This window comes from Engystomops pustulosus, chromosome 3 (genome assembly GCF_040894005.1).
Source record: "Engystomops pustulosus chromosome 3, aEngPut4.maternal, whole genome shotgun sequence".
Lineage (NCBI taxonomy): Eukaryota > Metazoa > Chordata > Amphibia > Anura > Leptodactylidae > Engystomops > Engystomops pustulosus.
Window position 1 is genome coordinate 189,518,280 of NC_092413.1, and position 15,300 is coordinate 189,533,579.

Sequence of the window (15,300 nt, forward strand, 5' to 3'; positions counted from 1 at the left end):
TCCCTGAGGTCAAAACGGGGAGGGCAGACAATGCCCACACCGGACAAATAGTGGACGTCTCTGGGGACTAAGTACCTGGTAAGTAAAGTATGTAAGGATGTGATGTGATGCGCTTAGAGACCCATAAATGCATATGGGAATACAGAAAGAACGAGCATGTTTATAAGATTGCAATTAATCCCATGTGCCTATATAGAAAGAAGGGATTTGGAAAAGGGGCCAAGATACCCACATGAGGTATCACAGCCGGTGAGGAATCGGATGGTAAGTATGCAAAAAATGATAATAGGAGAAGAAAACCATATATAGCGTCTAGTATGGGTGCTATTGGGTCATAGGAAGCAGGCAAAGCTCTGCTGTTCATTAAGTCCTATCTGAGTGTATACCCGGAACTGTTTTTCGCTTTCCAAGATGTGCAGCCCACAGAGGTGAGCTTCCTTTATATATTTTTTTGCTATATGTAAAATTGCATCACTAGCTCTGAACCGTAAGGAGACCACCAGGCTCACACTTGCTTCGCTTTCTGTGTTTTCTTCTCAGATGGGCACCGTGCGTCCAAGTAACTTCTTTGAAGATAGATTACTGTATGTTCACTTTTAAACGATTCCAGTAAAAGCTATATTTTAACCACTATTTTGTATTCTTCCTGATTAATTATAGTGAGTCCACTATATTTCTTCTACACAGTCTTTCTAGTTGAAATATTTATTGGATACATACTTTTGTATATTTGTCCAGATAGGGATGGCCGGTTTCCTCAAAACGGGAATCGATACATCACAGTGGCTATCAGAAGCCAGTGAGGTTTTTTCGGATAAGGTGCTTTCCCTAAAAAAATACACACCTACTATCAAAGGAGCATTTAAGGAATTACATCAAGTCTACAGAGATCAGATTAGTTCCTGGTGGGAGGTTCAGGCACTCGAAAATTACATCAAACATAATATTGTACCACGAGGCCTGAGAATACCCCTCACACCAGCGACCAGATACCAGGGACCTGGGTTCTGCACTAAGTGGGAGAAGGAGGTCACGGTTTGTTCCATTCGACTTATGCGATTCCTCCTACAAGAGGAGAAAACGAGATTAGACGCCTTAACAATTAAATTACAGGAGCATATAGAGATAGTTGACAAATTTTCCACAGACCCTGAGTTTCAGATTTTAGAAAAACAACTACAATCCAACCTCGAACGTTTTCAATTTCATCTTAAAGAAAGGAAACACAAACAGTTCAACAGAGATCTGTGTGACTTCAGGGACAATAAAGCATACTCCAACATTAACACTAAATTGATTCCCAACGAGACAGACTTTAGTACCGACACAGACACTGACACTGACGGCTCCACAAACAATCAGAGCGGTAGAAGTAGGGGCAGAGGCAATCGCCGTAGAGGCAGGGGAAGAGGCAACTCCAACTACATTCAAAGAGATACTTTCTCGGGAGATAACACGACATGCAACACGTCAGCAAACAACAGCAGGGGTGGTCACATGGGAACCCTTCCCACCTTCGCTCCCAACACCACTCCCACATACGCTCCTTCACAGCCCCCCTCTGTCTCCTCTTCCTCTTCATCGGCTTTTTTAACAGCAGGCCCTCTGTACCCACTGCGGAACCGGAACCGCAGGGGAAGAAACTAGACAACCTGATTATAAATCTATCCAATCGGGTCCTAAACAACGTAGAAGTATTAATCCTCAGTAAAGGGTTATCCTTTGTACCCACAAGTAGATTCGATGATTTTAACTGGCATAAGGACATTCACCTTTTCCTACGTAAACTGAGATGGCATAAATTCTTTAAGATTAAAGAAAGAAAAGACTGTCACAATTTAGGTGTCCCACAAGACCTCCTTGGCGACATACGACTACTTGAAAGTCTAGCCAGTTTACCAGCAGCCACCTCAGGCAAAGGCCCCTTTACTGACCTTAAACTTAAGAGCACGAACATTCCACCAATAGGTGACATCTCGAGTATAGATGTTTTTTCCAAACTAGTGTTCAAGGAACTTGAGCAACTAACCACGGGGATTAGACAACCGAACTGTACAAGGGAGGAAATACAAGCCCTGATGACTCTGGAAAGGGACAATACTATAACTATTAAATCCTCCGACAAAGGAGGAAATATAGTGATCATACAAACAGAACAATACCGCCAAATGTGTTTGAATCTACTGAAGGACACTGAAAACTATGCCATTCTACCCAATAATCCTACCAATTCTTTCCTATCAGAACTTAAGACTATTCTTCAAACCGCCCTTTCAAATGACCTCATCAGTAAAGAAGAATTTGATTTTCTTCTGCCCAAACATCCCAGAACAGCGACCTTCTACGGACTCCCAAAAATCCATAAAGGTCTAACCCCCCTGAAGGGTAGACCAATTGTGTCAGGTGTCGGGTCACTTTGTCAGAATATAGGCATCTACATCGATAAAATCCTTGCCCCGTTTGTCACGGCTCTCCCTTCTTATACTAGAGATACCACGGATCTCCTGAAAAGACTAGACGGACTCTCCATAGGACCTGACACCTACCTAGCGAGTATTGACGTTGAGTCACTGTATTCCTCTATTCCCCATCACTTAGGACTACAAGCTGTTCAATTTTATTTGAGCACTCGAGGCAACCAGTGCAATGCACATAACAACTTGGTCATCCAATTATTAGAATTCTCGCTCACACATAACTATTTTTTATTCGACGGGACTGTGTACCACCAGCTCAGGGGCACGGCTATGGGGAGCTCATGCGCCCCCACCTATGCCAACTTGTTCCTGGGCTGGTGGGAACACTGCCTTGTCTTCTGTGAAGGTCCTGCCCCCCGACACATTGATATGGCGAGCCTATGGGCTCGCTATATTGACGATATCTTTATCACCTGGGAAGGATCAGTCTGCCAATTTAAGACCCTCCTAAATGACCTCAATGTCAATTCCTTAGGGCTTAGATTTACATATGAGATACATGACTCCAGTATACCATTCTTAGATATCAAGATCAAAAAAAGACACAACGGAGAGATAGACACGACTTTATACAGAAAACCCACCTCGACCAATTCCCTCCTACGTTGGGAATCCTACCATCCTCCGGCATTGAAAAGAGGTATACCTTACGGACAGTACCTTAGAATCCGCCGTAACTGTTCCTCCCTGGATGAGTTTAAACTCCAAGCAAAGGACCTCAAACTACGATTTCTAGCCCGGGGGTACCCAGAGGAAACTCTTAAATCAGCCTACCAGAGAGCACTAAGAACCAACTGGACGGACCTACTCACCCCACGCACCAACTCACCCTCTACATCGGTTATTAGACTGATAGGCACTTTTGATGAGGGATCACAACAAGTTCGTAAAATTTTATCCAAATTTTGGCATATACTCAAAATGGATCCAGATATCTCCCCGGTCCTACATGATTACCCCACAATCACATTCAGAAAAGGACGCAACCTAAGAGACAGACTTGTCCACAGCCATTTTACTAGACCTGAACCCACTAGGACTTGGTTACGTCCCGACATTAAGGGCTGTTTTCGGTGCAGTGGATGTATTGCATGCAAGGTAGTACAGAGCTGTAAAACTTTCCACTGCTCCGTCACCAACAAAAACTATAGCATTCTTTACTACATCAACTGTAAAACAAAAGGGGTCATCTACCTGGCCACTTGTGAGTGTGGTCTCCAATACGTAGGCAAGACATACCGCGAATTTCGGCGGAGAATAGGAGAACACCTAGGGGACATTAGGCACAACCGAGACAAACCCCTCGCCAGGCACATACAAGAAAAACACAGAGGGAGCACCAAAGGACTTACATTTGTGGGTATTGACCTTGTTAAACCCCCGGATAGAGGAGGAGACTGGGACCGGACTTTGAGACAAAAAGAGTCTCAATGGATCTTCAGACTTAAGACAGAGTCCCCGTTAGGACTTAATGAACAGCAGAGCTTTGCCTGCTTCCTATGACCCAATAGCACCTATACTAGACGCTATATATGGTTTTCTTCTCCTATTATCATTTTTTGCATACTTACCATCCGATTCCTCACCGGCTGTGATACCTCATGTGGGTATCTTGGCCCCTTTTCCAAATCCCTTCTTTCTATATAGGCACATGGGATTAATTGCAATCTTATAAACATGCTCGTTCTTTCTGTATTCCCATATGCATTTATGGGTCTCTAAGCGCATCACATCACATCCTTACACACTTTACTTACCAGGTACTTAGTCCCCAGAGACGTCCACTATTTGTCCGGTGTGGGCATTGTCTGCCCTCCCCGTTTTGACCTCAGGGAACGTCTCTGCGCATGCGCCGCCGGCTCGCCCGGGAGACCTCGTGAGCAATGTCTTTTGACATGCGCGCTCGGTCCTCTGGGCGGGCCACTGCGGAAGGGCGCCGTTTCCCTGCCCTCTCCGCTCTTTTCTGGCGCATGCGCACACCGCGCGCCCGCTACCGGCCGCACCGCTCCACCAATGAGGGTGGCGGTCGAGCAGACGCCGAGTGTTAGGGGGTGGTACCAACACCACATGTGAAGCGCATAAATTGCAAGCCGCACGCCAGATCAGTTAGTGCCCACTGGTCATCCGCTGCGTACGGGGCTTTGCGCACAGGCACCCCCGCAGCACCTGTCCACTGTCTCAGCTATCTCCCTCAGGTAAGACTTTCATCTAGTGGGGTCAGTACACATTTGTACCCATATGCCCACATCTCCCTGATAATTGTTTTTGCTGCAGATTCACTTTCTTTATCACCTCTTCCTCACTAGGATGGTCACGGTTATATGTACACACTATGCCTAGTGAGTAAGGGAGCCAGCATTACCCCAGCACCATTTATCTAAGCAGTGCAAGGTAAGAGCACATTACTTACACTCTATGTCTATAGACACATTAGAGACCTTTTATATGTCACTTGAGGTATCAAATTATACCCTGTGGTTTTTTCTCTATTAGGGTTTTTTCCACACGCGGACCGCATTATCCCCTGATGAGCCCTAAAGGGTGAAACAGGCCCTGTCGGGATTTGGTTACGCAATTACCCTTATGACACACTTTGTATTACTCGTCCTTAGAGACGCTTTATTGACTGGGACGTTATCTCTAAGACTAGGTCCATTTACAGGGCCAGTTATCTAGGGTAAGGTTCCGGTCGGGGCTCGTGGTCAATTAGGGCCACAACCCCGAGGTTAGGTTTACAGGGTGTTCTAGATCTCTACCTAGGGCATTAACAGGGAGAGCTATAGCTATTTTTTGACCTATATCTCCTATGCCTGGAGTCACAACACCTTGTTCCTTCCTCCTTCTTTTTCTACACTCTGACCTAGGGTGCACATATACATTCCACTGACCCTCTTGGTTCCCTCCACTGAGGAACAACTTAATATCTGAGTGTATACCCGGAACTGTTTTTCGCTTTCCAAGATGTGCAGCCCACAGAGGTGAGCTTCCTTTATATATTTTTTTGCTATATGTAAAATTGCATCACTAGCTCTGAACCGTAAGGAGACCACCAGGCTCACACTTGCTTCGCTTTCTGTGTTTTCTTCTCAGATGGGCACCGTGCGTCCAAGTAACTTCTTTGAAGATAGATTACTGTATGTTCACTTTTAAACGATTCCAGTAAAAGCTATATTTTAACCACTATTTTGTATTCTTCCTGATTAATTATAGTGAGTCCACTATATTTCTTCTACACAGTCTTTCTAGTTGAAATATTTATTGGATACATACTTATCTATTTTGAGGGCATATTTTTAGCGCCACTTATGAATCCGACAGTTTTCTGGTGCTTCTATTTTTCCATGTAATTTTTTGGCGCAATTTGTGCCGCAAAAAGGGCACACCACAGTTTCCATTCAAGGATAAAATTAGTAATAAATGCCACCCTTTGTATTAGAAGATTGGAGGATGTTCAGACCCTGCACTCTTAGAGATTAGCAGACTGGCCCAGTGGTAAAATGCATATACAGTATATTAAAGGGGTTTCTCGTCCCCCCAGGAAGTTCTCAAAACTCATGAACTCTTCTCAAGAGGGTTTGATAGGAGCATATGGGAACGCTGGAGAGACACAGGAACACACGAAAGCGTCTGGAAACGCTAATGGGCTTTCTCTTCCACAGTAATGGCTTAGGGAAGCCTGCCATGGAAACCATAGGAGATCCTGGGAGAAGATCCGGCGGGGAGTGAAGGGCGGTGCCGGATTATAAGGGCAAGCCATATTAGCAGGGGCCAATCAGGAGGATGCTGGCCCTTTAAGGCTTAAGTCCGTGCGCGCGCCCCCTAGTGGCGGGAGCGTGCGACTGCAGGGATGGAGCGTGCGGCCTACACGTCGGGAGCCAGAGCACAGACAGGAGCCAGGAGAGGTAAGTGAGGGCAGGGGGACGGGGACTGGCAGGCAGCGGAGCACGGGTGCACCCGCGATTTATGACATTGAGCGCGGAAGCACCCGTGACAACTGGTACCCGAACACTGGAGCGTAAGCCCATATTGAAATGAATAGGAGTTAACCTGCAGTTCCGCAGGATGACTAGTATATATGTGAGTATTTCATACTACCATAGAGCTGCATACTGATGACCTGTATTGAAGACCAAATTATCCCTATAATATGTTATAAATAAATTGATCAAAAAACAACTAAATGACAGAATCCAATCTGCTGTGTAAAGTATAGAGGGAAGAAGAAATCGATGTGTGAGCCTCCAATACGACAGGAGGTAAGGAAGACAATCTATAGGCCCTCATACACATAATAAAGTCTGATGATTTTGGAAGAACTGCCCAACAGTGGTTGACTCCCAAATCAGCGCAACAGATGATGTAATAGGAAGGAGATGTAATTGGTCTGGCATGCTGAGTTTTATCTAGTCCAATATTTAATGTTTTTGAAGTATGAATTAGTCTGGAGTAGTTGGAGGGAATTGCTGTGGGTTTGGCTGACAGCATCGGAAGGTGTGCGGCCCCTTTAAGACACCCTTTAGTGCGGCTAGAGGCCAGATCACATCAGCATTTTGGTTTCTGTTTTGCAGTTTACAATGAAAAACAGAAAAGTAATACAGATCTGTTTTTTTTGTGTTTCAATGGACTTGCAATGGAGTGCGTTAGTAACCGTTTTTACATTGCGTGTTAGACCTTCTGCTATTTGAGGGGAGTTGATTTGAGGAAAAGTGGCTTTAATATACTGAAAAACGGAAATTAACCTACACTAACAGAAAGCAAGGTATCCTTTAAAATAACCTGACACTTTGCGATTGATGTATTAGACATCTGTTTAAATTACAGTATTTACGAAACTGCAAAGTGGAAAACAAAACCCCGATGGGAACTGACCCTTAGCCATTACAGCAAAGTTTACACTTCCGTTCAAACCTCCGTTTCTTACCTCTGTTAAAAAAAAATAAAGAACTGAGGTTTAATGTATCAATTAAAAATCCAGTTGACATCAATGTAAATATGTCACCCGTTATGTACAATTTAGGCAAGGATCCGTTAACCATGCAGATTTTTGATGGAAAAAATGACGGTGGCTGCAGTACTTTTCCTCCATTTGAATAAAACACATGGATAACAGATACCTGCCTAAATGGAACATAACGGATGACAAATTTACATTTACATGTCAATGGGATTTTTAACTGATACATTAAACCTCCACTCTTTACTTTTTTGTAACGGAGGTAAGGAATGGAGTTTTGAACTTATCAGTAAATGTATCGGCGGTACATTATATGTCATCCGTTATGGTCAGTTAGGCAGAAATCCGTTATCCATGAGTTATTTTTTCAAACTGAGAAAAAGTACTAAAGCCACTGTCACTTTTTCCATCCAAAATACGCATGGATAACGGATCCCTGCCTAAGGGCACATTCACATGGCCGTCTGCGGGGACGTACATGCGGCCGCAAATTTGCGGCCGCATGTACGTCCCCATAGACGGCAATAGCGGCACGGCGGGAATCCGGGCCGCACACCGCAAAAAGATAGAGCAAGCTCTATCTTTCGGCGGATGTGCGGCCGTGCGCCGCTATTCTCTATGGAGGGAGGAGGGGCCACCTCCTCCTCACCTCCAGCACACGGCGGTATGCCCGCACGGCGGGCATACCGCGTGTGAATGTACCCTAAAAGGAACATAAAGGATGACAAACATTTTTTTAATTTTTTATTGATTTGTTAAACCTCCATTCTTTACTTTATTTTAACAGTGGTAAGGCACAGAGGGTGCATGAATTTTTGATCATGTATACAGGATGCAAAAATTGGTCCCTTGGACCACCGATTGCCCCCTTGTGTGAGCCAAACACTCTCCAATGTCAATTCTAATGGACAGCAAGGACCAGCATTACGAGCAGGACATGCCCTGTCTTTTGTGGCACGGGCAGTGGAATCCACAGCCATGTGCATAAATCCATATAAAGTGAATGGGGGCTTGTGCTAGCTGTAAAAAAATACAGCTGACACACGTCTGCAAAACCCCATTGTGTGCACGAGCCCCGAGGCCGATGAGTTACATAGCAGCCAAAAGAGACTGAAGAAAGGAGGCAAGAATTAGCCATAATTAGTGACTTTTGTCCGCAAATGACCAATTCATCTGAATCATTCGGCAGACTTGTTTTCTATGGATACAACCACCGCCTTATAAATTAGGTTGTCAGCTAGCGGCCAGTCAGATGACATAAAATATTCTACATTGCTGAAACCAAAATGTTCTTTGTCTGTTTCTACCATATTCCGATTTTTTTACAGCCATCCAGAGTGGGATCAGTTCCGAATGTTTTTTTAATAAAAGTATGTCCAGATGAAGATACAGATTGTTCCCACATTTCACATTTCTTCTTCATGATATGTTTTTGATCACTTGTTTTCGGACTATATTCTGACACAGGGGTGTACGCAAAGCCTTCGGGAATGTCTACACTGAAAAATGCCCTGCAGATATTCTACAGAATTCTGTACATTAGCCGAAAATTGATAAGATATTACCACATCTCATCCCCTTATATCCTGCAGCATATACATTTTTGGATCTCCCCCCTGAAGGAATATAGTGGAATGTCCGCAGCAGATAGTCTGCTGCGATTCCCATTGCTATTTGCCTGCAGTGGGGGGTGGAGTTTAACTTTTGCATCACGGTCCAGAATGGGCTACATCTGACTGTGAATCCCGTCTTTAGCTTGGTTGCGTTATAGACCCGTATATGTTGAGCCAAACCGAAGTATTTCATAGAGGCCAGTTTAATGTTGGAACGATACAGTATCAAGCTCCATCACAAAGTATGTTCGGGTGATATTCTCCACAGTACTGTGCAGTAAGGATGTAAGACCACATATATTTTTAAGAGAATCTGTCATAGCTACAGTCTGGCTGTGTTCACACATTACGTTTACATTGTTGAGAGCGGATTTGTCTAATTACATTGTGTTAACATTTGCGTTTACAAATCGCAATGTTAACACGATGCAATAACGTTCCATTTTGTCTCCACAGCTGTTGTTTCAAAACGCAATGGTTTGGCCCTGGAGATTTGTGTAACCGTAACATCATGGGGGACTTATCAGCACTGAAGCTCTGTACCTGGTGGAGGGATATTAAGGGGGTGCTCAACCAGTGGTGGAGTGGTTAGACACGGAGCATTTCTGACCACACCTGGTGCAATTCTATGCCTGATCATAAATGCCACAGTGCCCCCCAAGTGTGCTGTTAGTAACAGCAGAAAAATGTTGTTATGTTCCAGGATTTTAGCTGGACTTAGAGCACTCAAGTGCACTGGTGTCTGAGATATCTTCACTTTTCTGTTGCCTCCTACTGATTCACTGCTGCAGTATCACAACAGAAGCTGCTACAGCAGGGGGATTGTGCTGTGCAGACATATCATTAACCATTGGACCAAAGTACTCTTAATCCAGCTACAATCCTGGAATATAAATATAAAAATACAAAAAGGTAAAGTTGCACATCTCCTAAAGGCCAATACCTAACACTGCCTGCAGCTTTGTATGGTCAAAACATGCCAACACATTCCCTTTATTCAGCTTATATCATAAAGTCACAAATTTCACAGAGAAAGATTAACAAAGTGGCCATAGTTTGTGTGGGAGGGGCATGGCCTAAAACTTTAAGTCTGGGTTCACACAATACATTTGCACTGCATTTTTAGGCATATTGCAAATTGGAAATTAAAAACACATAAATTCATCATCAATTCCAACGGCAGAAAGCAGCCAAAAAGTTGCCTTCTGTCAGAACGTTTAGCCATTTTTTGCTGTGAAAAGGGAATCTGAGCCTTGGTCTTTACATTGTGAAGGTTACATTTTGCACTTATAATCTGCAGGATTATAAATTGACCCCCTATTTTTTTACTCTGTGTAGATGTGTTTGTAAAAATGCCATAAACTCTGCTGGAACTGTGAATTATACTGCGAATGAATGAATATTTCGTTAATACTAAAGCCAGGGAAAGGCTCCATTTTTTTGGAGCACAAACTCCACAACATTTGTTGCCCCTCCCTGAATACTCATGGCTCTGTATGAGGCCTTGGGGCCCAATCATTATATATGAGAGCTCAATAATGAAGGCTAATCTCATGTGAGATTATGAGATAGTGAACCCAGGGTCGGACTGGACCACCAGAGTACCAGGGGATCCTCCGGTGGGCCCTCGTTCAATCCAATACTGAACCCTAGAGGTCCAGCAGAAAACAACCCACATTGGAGGCTTCTAGAGCCTATTTCTTGGGGGATCATAAAGGGTAGGCCCACAGGTTAATTTTCTATGGTTGGCTTAAGGAACCCCAGTCTGACACTGGACAAACCGATATATCGTGGTCCAAATACAACCTTTCAAATGGTGCCTATAGGTCATTTCCACAGTCAGACATTTAATATGTTTATCAATATTTTATAATGATTCATGTTGGAATGAGCGAGCGTTGATGTTTACCCAGGAATCAGGTGAGCATGACTTCATAAGGAGACCATAGGTTACCTTGTGGTGAATTCACTCATTCTGAGGCGAGAAGGTAAGACAAAAATAGAGTAGGAGCTGTAGTAGGGAGGAAGAGAGACAGACAAGAGGGTGAATAAAGACTTGGCAGACGGGGAAGGGCACTAGTACAGGAATGTGTAAACACATCTCGGCATATTTGCTCACTAATAGCTCCTCTGATTATGAAAGGTTGGAATTTTTGCTTCGTTTCTTCCATTCAGCTGTTAAAACTAGGAGTGGAGATGTCGCGTCACGTTTTTCTCCCTAAATAGCGTGTTAGGAATCTTCTCAAGTCGCTTAACTTTCAAAGCAGAAAAGCTGAGACATCTTATTTTTGAATCAGTGTGTCACATATAGGAAATATTTGTTATTTTTGTAAGAATATTTTTGTAAGTCCAGCTGTTGTCTTACACGCTTGCTCCTGACGCCATGCTACGGAGCCGCAACAACATGACTTCACCACTTGTTATCAACCCATTTTATAGACAATGTCAACTAAAAATATAAAATTTGGATTTACGAGAATCTTGTGTAGCTTTTTTCCTTGGGACAGCGCTACCCTTGTCCATGGTTTATGTCTGTCTATACAGTTAAGGCTCATTTACATTATGTGCAAGGCACTGGGGGGCATTGACTATGTGTCATATGTGTCTTTTCTGGCACCTGAATTTTTTCTTGTTCTTTCTGCGTCGGGTGCGCCACAAAAAAAAAAAAATTTGAACACTTACAGCAGTCTTTTTTTGGTTTGTCACTCAATTTGGGTGCAACTTTTAATTCCAGACACTTCTACGGCAGTTCTGGCTTAGTGATACTTTTTTGTGCAATGAATACCCCCACTGTAGAATCTGTCATGGTGATTTGGGACACTAAACCACCCACAGGTCCTTACGGACCGCTACTTTAGTTTCCGTCCTGTATCATTTTGAAGCATTTGGGTTAAAAACATAAACTAAAAGGACATCTACCAACATTTTACAGTCAACTCAATGCTCGTTACCTTGGGGTTTAATGTCAGTCTTTTCCCATCTTCAACAAGCTCCGTAACTCTGCATAAATACGTTTATAAAAATATGCTAATGAGCCAGACGCATTCAGGCCATGTCAGCCGAGTGCCTCTTGGCTACGTTGGGTAATAAAATATCTACATCCCCTTCATTAAAATCAATTTTTCTGGCCGGCCGCAAGCGCTGTAGATAGCTGGTGACGTCATCTGGCTGTCTGCAAATATCGCAAATGCATTGTGGTTTGATTTCTTGCACAGCCAAACTGGAAACCTTTGGCTACGCAAGGTAGAATCTCTCATGAATGCGCTTATGGCCGGCCAGAATAATGAATTTTGATGAAGGGGTGTACATATTTTATTATCAGACTGAGCCAGGAGGTGCTCGGCTAGCATAGGCCTGTGTGCCTCCGGATCATTAGCATATTGAGACAGATCAGAGATGAGAGATAATGAGATCCATGAGATGCATATAACACACAATGACATACAGTCGGCCCTGCTATCTCACCTATAAAACACACAGTCAGCCCTCATTCCTGCTATGCCCCCCCCTCTCTCTTTGGATCAAGACTTTATCTTGTCTGTAGCTTGTAGAGCTGGTCTCATCTGCACACTGCTGTGCAGACAAATTAGAGAATGTGTTAGTTTGTTATCCTTAGTATAATTAAGACTCTTGTCTTTGTGGGAATACCCCTTTAATCGTACCAGCCAACTAATAAGTGGTGTAAATTTACACAACAATTATCTACAGATGCACCATCCTTAATAATCATCTTGTGAGAGTGGAGCCTGTGCAGATAGGGGGAGAGCGGGCATGACTGGCTGGGCAAAGAAGGGCTTAGAATACTTGGGTAGTGAGGTGATAGGGGGATTTAAAGATGGGGCTGGAGTTAGCTATTATATAGGTAGCTGTCAGGGAGGGAGGGCTTCATTCTGGCCAGAAAAAATTGTGGAATGGTTGGTTTTCATTGTCTTCAAGTTAAAAGGTTGGTCTAGGGCCACATCTTCGTTCGCCACTTGGCTAGGAGGTTGGCGGCTAAGTGGAGCTGGGGGTGTGGTCCTGGTGCGCTGAGCGTGCAATTTATGGTTTAGGGAGACAATGGTAAAAATTCAGTGGTCTATGGTTAACATCATGCCAATTGGGGTTATAATAATTCTTTATTTATATAGCGCACACAGATTACACAAAGCATGACAAATTGGTCCCTGTCCCCATGGGGCTCACAATCTAAACAACCTAACAGTATGTTTTGGAGTGTGGGAGGAAACCGGTGTACCTGGAGGAAACCCACGCAAACACGGAGAGAACATACAAACTCTTTGCAGATGTTGACCTGGGTGGGATTCAAACCCAGGACCCCAGTGTTGCAGGGCAGAAGCGCTACCCACTCAGACACCGTGTCGGGGTTGTTGCCAAGAGCTCAGCTATCAGAGTTTCAAAATTGCTACTTATTACCGTATTTTCTGCCCTATAGGGCGCACCGGACTATAAGGCGCATTAGTCCGATGCGCCTTATATATGTAATAATTACATATATAAGGCGCATCGGACTATAAGGCGCGGGGTCCGGCGGCCGGGGGCGTGGCGGAGGTCCGGGGGCGTGGCGGAGACCCGACGTGACGCGGCGACGGGACGCGGCGACGAGACCCGACGCCGAGACGCGACGGGGAACGCGGGAAAGGTGAGCGGAGAAGGTGAGGGGGAGGTGGAGGAGGGCAGCGGACCATACTTACATAGGTCCCCGCTACCGGAGACAGCAGATCTCCCGCTGGAGATCTCCGGTAGCGGGGACCTATGTAAGTATGGTCCGCTGCCCTGTGCCCAGCGCCATACATAGGGCGCACCGGACTATAAGGCGCACTTTGGATTTCCACGGAAATCCAATGCTTTTAAGTGCGCCTTATAGTCCGGAAAATACGGTAAGTTGTCACATTTTAATGAACTTTTTTGTTTTACAGATCATTAAAAGATTGTTTAATAAAGAACTGTGACCATTCACCTTTCCAATGAATTAATGTGTCTGTGTCGTTATTTGTAGTTAGGTGGTGGTCAGGTAGAGGTATTGTAAGTTTTTCCCTCCCCAGAGCCCCGAAATATGTCATTGCCAGGTCATGGGACACAGTATGCAATTTTGTGCATTTTTATATTGTCTAAATTGGTGACACAGAATTGCATTCTACTAGCTAACCCACAGTGATTTTCAATGATAGTATAATGGATAGGAAATTAGAAAAAAAAGAATAAAATAACTTATGCTGCAGGTACATAATATGCTGCACGCCAACTATCATTACCGATTCTAGTTTGGGATAAGCCCCAAAATGGGTGGTTCTGTTTCGGTTTTAACATTGATGATTTGACTGAATCCTTTATTCAGTATAAATTACCATGTTGTGGAAACGAAACCCAGTTTTTGTTGCTGCATATTGATGGTATTGATAGAAATCCTATGCACTATGCTGCTAATAATTTTGCAGTGATTTTGATCTGTGTTTCACAGGCCTAAGTGACGCCTAAGTGTCGCTGTGCTCATTCTCCCTAAATATTAAACAGGATCAGTAAATCTGCACCTTTGTTTTTCTTTCTTCTAACCTTTTTAGGAATCCAACATAGGTGTCACTACATCATTCACCATGATTGTCACCTCCAGATTTTTTTTTTAATGAGAAAACACAACATATCTTCCTACTTGTGTGACGCAATGGCAGAATACACGAGAGTCATTGTGAAACTTGTCAGATTGGCCATCAGGCTTTCTGGAGTAGATAGGTGACTACTGAATACCCATTGTAATCTTTGCAGTCATGACTGTTGCAAAATAGGTCACTGTTGAAAATAGGTCACGGTCAGCAAGCAGAGATCTTGAAAACTTTTTTTTCCAAAATATTGGAACCTCAGGTAACTTGATTTTTGAAATAAGAGACATTAAGGTAAAAATAATTTTTTTTAGGAATTAACGTTTATAGAGCAGGGACAGCAGCAATATGCTGGCAACAAAAAACAAAACGCAATATAATGAAGAATTTTACAGAACCTGCAAAGTGGATGAAATTTCACTAATTCTTATCTAGAAGTGGCTGAGGGCTCTTTCACATTGTCGTTGTTTTTCGCGTCCGTGGTTCAGTGATTGCCACGGATACCACACAAAGCCATTAATTTCTATGGATGTTTGCACAGTGCGGCTCATTTATTAAGGGTCCGAACGCTGCACTTTCATTGGGTTTCCCGAATATTTCCGTTTTGCATCGAATTGCCCAGGGTTTTTGGGGCACGCGATCGGATTGTGGCGCATCGGCGT

General features: G+C 43.8%; 1 long non-coding RNA gene across 1 annotated transcript; it reads left to right on the forward strand.

Annotated features, from left to right (window-relative positions):
- Positions 1 to 4,592: 4,592 nt before the first annotated feature.
- On the forward strand, positions 4,593 to 5,652 carry LOC140120672 (uncharacterized). The gene is made up of 3 exons (XR_011853938.1): positions 4,593 to 4,672; positions 4,784 to 4,868; positions 5,568 to 5,652. It is a non-coding gene; the product is annotated as an uncharacterized lncRNA (long non-coding RNA).
- The last annotated feature ends 9,648 nt before the right edge of the window (positions 5,653 to 15,300 follow it).